The sequence below is a fragment of the Oryctolagus cuniculus genome, chromosome 4 (genome assembly GCF_051225735.1).
Source record: "Oryctolagus cuniculus isolate XC-2025 breed Fujian yellow rabbit chromosome 4, ASM5122573v1, whole genome shotgun sequence".
NCBI classification, from domain to species: Eukaryota; Metazoa; Chordata; class Mammalia; order Lagomorpha; family Leporidae; genus Oryctolagus; species Oryctolagus cuniculus.
Genome location: NC_142870.1, coordinates 31,859,716 through 31,864,658, shown reverse-complemented (window position 1 = coordinate 31,864,658; position 4,943 = coordinate 31,859,716). Strand labels below are relative to the sequence as shown.

Here is a 4,943-nt window from a genome sequence, read left to right as displayed (position 1 = left end):
CTGCACTTGATATAAGTTCCTTCTAATGCAGATCCTGGGAGGCAACAGTGATGGCTCAAGTTGTTGGATTCCTGCCATTCACATAGAAACTTGGAATGAATTCCAGGCTCCTGGCCAAGCCCTGTCCAATGGAAGCATTTGAGAAGTACACAGCAGAGTGGAATACTCTGTATTCCTGCCTCTCAGATAAGTAAAATAAAGTAGTTTTTTTTTTTAAATTATTTATTTATTTGAAAGGCAGAGTTACAGAGAGGCGGAGAGAGAGAGAGAGAGAGAGAGAGAGAGAGAAAGGGAGCCTTTCGTCTGCTGGTTCACTCCACAGATGAATGCAATGGCTGGAGTTGCGCCAATCCGAAGCCAGGAGCCAGGAGCTTCTTCTGGGTCTCCCACGTGGGTGCAGGGGCCCAAAGACTTGGGCCATCTTCTACTGCTTTCCCAGGCCATAGCAGAGAGCTGGATTGGAAGTGGAGCAGCTTGGATTTGAAGTAGTGCCTATATGGGCTGCTGGTTCTGCAGGCCATGGCTTTACCCGCTAAACCACAGCATCAACCCCAATAAATAAGTTTTAAAAAAGAACCTGTAATGCATGAGTAACTATAGGTGTATTGTAACTTATCTTATAGTATATATTGTGGATTAGTTAATAAGCATTATTTTATTTTTTTCAAAATAATATCACTTTTATATACCATAAAGCAAGATTTCCAAACATAGTCTTAAATGAGACTATATTTTAATAAAGTTTCACTTGTAATACAATCTTGTGATACTTGCAGCAATTCAGTTAAGCCGAGTTTGCTGATGAGTGAGATCCATAAATAGTTAAGAGCCTTCAGCCTTGGTAAAGAGGAAGTAAAATAGACTGATCTCATGACCCCAAAACACATCCAAACTGCAAAATATTTACCTTTATATTTGGTATTTAAACAAAATAGTACAGAGTGAGAATTTGTTTATTTCCGAGTTGGGTTTTCATCTCTTAACACTGAAGTTAAGTAAACTTAGAAATAATTAGGTTTTCTTTGAATTCAAAGTGCAGGGTTTAATAAGAAAATTATTGCTTTTGTTTTTAAAATCATGTCATAACTCAGCAGAATGCTATCTAAATTTATCATTAAGCCTATGAACAAGTAACAAAATACAAAAATTAATTATTTAAAATTTATGTTCCATATTCTGTTTAGTGTTCTTTTAAATGCTAAGTAACTGTCTCCTATTTAGAACTAAGGATGTAAAATGTAACTGGTCCTCATCTCCCAAGTGGAGGGAAAGAAAAACAGACTCTTACCCTCTGTGTGTGTGTTTTTTTTTTTTTTTTTTTTTTTTTTTTTGACAGGCAGAGTGGACAGTGAGAGAGAGAAACAGAGAGAAAGGTCTTCCTTTGCCATTGGTTCACCCTCCAATGGCCGCCGCGGCTGGTGTGCTGCGGCCGGCATACCGCGCTGATCCGATGGCAGGAGCCAGGTGCTTCTCCTGGTCTCCCATGGGGTGCAGGGCCCAAGCACTTGGGCCATCCTCCACTGCACTCCCTGGCCACAGCAGAGAGCTGGTCTGGAAGAGGGGCAACCAGGACAGAATCTGGCGCCCCGACCAGGACTAGAACCTGGTGTGCCGGCGCCGCAAGGCGGAGGATTAGCCTGTTGAGCCGCAGCGCCGGCCTACCCTCTGATTCCCCAAACATAGAGAGAAGAAATCAACTTTACCCTAGTTTTGGCTTACAGAGCCTAGAATAATGGTGAGGCTTAGTAGCAAATTTTTTTCCTTCCTTCCTTCCTTGCTTCCTTCGTTGCTTCCCTCCTTCCCCTCTCTCTCTGTCTCTGTCTGTCTGCCTCTCTCTCTCTGGGTCTGCCTTTTCCTCCTTAGTTCCCTCCAATGTGTTAGTGTGTCCACAGTGTACCCAGCTCTGTGATGTCAGTGCTGGGGCATTGAATGTGAAAATGACCCAGGATCTTCAAAGAGCAGAGCAGGGAGACGGAGGACAGGAAATCACTCACCAGGAGTTCCTGAGGGTACTGAGAGCCTTAGCAAGGCACAGAGGGAAACAGGGCTACAGGAAGTAGGCTGCAGGGAGCGCTTTGAAGAGGAGGTGAGGTGAGCTTTGAACTTGTTAGTACTAAGAGACAAGTAGCACTTGGCTAAATCTATAAAGAGAAAGGCTACAGGGAACAGCACACAGAGAAGCACAGGAAGGGACTGTAAGTTGGTGTGGCAATTTCATGAATATTGAGAGGGCTTTGTGGAAGGCAGTGAGAGCCCCATATAAACCTGAAGACTGAGGTGGAGTAAGGGCTTTCCGTGCCACTATGGAATTTCAACAGATTCCTATAGGCAGAAGGGAGCCACTGAAGCTAGTTAGATGTAATTAAATCAGGACCAGGCTAGCATTTTGGCAAGAGCACCCTGGCATATTCTAGAAGTATACAGGGGTTGAAATGAAGAGTTTATGAGAGATCCCATGTTATGTGAATATCCATTTTCCTGACATTCACACAGCAAACCTGTATTGAACACCTATTTTATGCCTAGCACCATGCTCACTGCTGGGGCAAATACAGAAAAGGGTAAGACACACTTGATTGCAAAGCTCTCAGTATCCCACCCATCCACCAACTTTTGACAAGACAGACTTGCCACTGCCTGTGCCTCACTGGCAACCCACCTTGGCATCGTCCCCAGCTTCCGGCTGCTGCACAGGCTGACGTCAGTCTTCTAAAACTCCCTTTCTTTTGTTTTAAATTGCAACAGCTCCAATCAGATGAGTGGCATCTATTCTTCCGGTTCTTTAAAGGAATATTTTCAGTGTCAAGGACATCTCCCCTGGTACTAACAATTAACAAAAACCATAACAAAACAGAAAGTGAAACTTCAGCCTTGTACATCTGCACAATTTCCTGGGCGAGGTGGATGGATTTCCTTCATTTTCAAGAATGTTCAAAGTGATGAAAGTTAATTTAAAAGGGAAAAAAAAAGCTGATTGAACAATCTCACTCTAATTCCACTTGTAGGAAATAAAGAAGGATAGAAATTAGCACCTATCTCTGTGGAGTGTCCTGAGAAATTACAGTGTGAGAAGACAGAGTGTGATCTCAATCCGAGGCTGAGGCAATGAGATTTGGAAGCAAATATAGCCCCCGGAGATCAGCCTGGCTCCTAAGTGGAAACAATTGATCCTGCAATTAAATTTGTGGGGCTTTCAGATAAAAGAAAAATCCAAAATAATCTTCATTCACATCTTGCACCAATTTCTTTAGGTTTTAGGAGTTACAGCACTTGACTATTATGCAATCCTTTCTAAGGGCACTTACACAAAATAATTCTATTTTCAATAATTAGGAAAACCTTTTGTAATAAAATAGTTTGAAGGAAAATAAAAAAGAAAATGAGACCTCGAGTAGTACTGGAAACAAGACCACAAGCTGAACAAAATGAGTGTCATACAAGCAACAATGATAGAAAGCTAAATGCAGAACTTGTAGCTCCCATATTAATAATGCAAGAACCATGTACATTTATTCATAGTAATTGACTGAAGATAATTTGCCATGGAATAATTGAACCAGAACTAATTGTTGTTCTACACATTTTATTTTAAAACTATAACCTGATACGATATTTTCATATTGAAATTTAATGTTGTCAAAATTCAATGCAGTATTAATGTGACTTATACCTATATGCATAATACACTTATTACAGATACTCTGAGCAAATTTCAGACACTAATACTTTTTAAAGCATGTTTTAGCTTTTTTTTTTCTGTCTGAATAAAAAACATTCACCAATTAAATAACAAATAGTTCAAATCACATGAGGTCATCAATTACCAGTAGAGGCTTACTCTATGAAGTAAATACAATTCTGCTTATTTCTTTGAAGAAAACTTGAAAAATAATAATGGAGCCTGAAGACTCTACAAATATAATCTGAAGAGGAGGTCGTCAGCTCTAGTGAATGCTTCAGATTTCTCGCTGGTTCTTTACCCAATCACAAAGACGGAGCAGTCGCTCTTCCAGTTCCTTCTCTCTCTCTTTTTTTTTTTTTTTATTTAATAAATGTGAATTTACAAAGTGCAACTTTTGCATTGTTGTGGATTTCCCCCCGAAACCTCCCTCCCTCCCGCAGCCATCCCCTCCCCCACTCCCTCTCCCATCCCACTCTTCATCAGAAGATTTGGTGTCACAGAACAAATAAGAACAAGAGAATGCTGACCATGGGAATACATGTCAAGGGAACAGTGAGAAATACGAAGCCGATGCCTTTCTTAGTATCCGGAGATTTTCAAATCTTGCCTCCAACCATAAGGAGCTTTGGGAACTTGACAACATCAGCCACTTCACAGGGTTCTAAAGTGTCATCACCTTTCAATGTAGACAGTAATATTTGTCCTGTACATTTCATCGTTGGTTGTAACACAGAGACACAATGAGACGAATACATAAGCCGCATCTCCAATGGGGAGCTGCTAGAAATGTGTGAGTGATAAGTACCGTGATTCCTGGATAGAGTGCTTTCATCTCCAGGGCTTTATGGTCTTAGTGCCTGAGTTTGTTCAAGAAAACTCACTGAGAACGTTGGTGAAGTAAATATTATTTTTAAATCACACGAGACATGTTAGGCTGGTTGAAATATCCATCTTGATACTGGTCTGTTCAGATGCTAAAGGGTAAATGTGCCTCCATCCACTACTCCAGAAAGCTCAGATACATTTCAGCAGACCTATCTACACACTGAGACTTTCTGTTTCAAAACCTCCAGTTTATGATTCGTGGTCCTTAATACCTACACTGTTGACCGCCAATCTTACAAATGCCATTAGATTTATGTTAAGACAGAGTCCTGGTGAGATGCCACCTTACTTAAAAGCTGTTACTTAATTCAGCTCAGTATAGTTCAGCAAACTGTTATTTAGGGGTAACTCTGGACTGGCCACTGTTCTAGGAACA

The 4,943-nt window shown here is 40.9% G+C and overlaps 1 long non-coding RNA gene across 1 annotated transcript; it reads right to left on the bottom strand.

Annotated features, from left to right (window-relative positions):
- Positions 1 to 204: 204 nt before the first annotated feature.
- Positions 205 to 3,093, bottom strand: LOC138849253 (uncharacterized). The gene is made up of 2 exons (XR_011387781.2): positions 2,660 to 3,093; positions 205 to 453 (listed from the first exon to the last, which is right to left on the bottom strand). It is a non-coding gene; the product is annotated as an uncharacterized LOC138849253 (long non-coding RNA).
- Between the last annotated feature and the right edge of the window lie 1,850 nt (positions 3,094 to 4,943).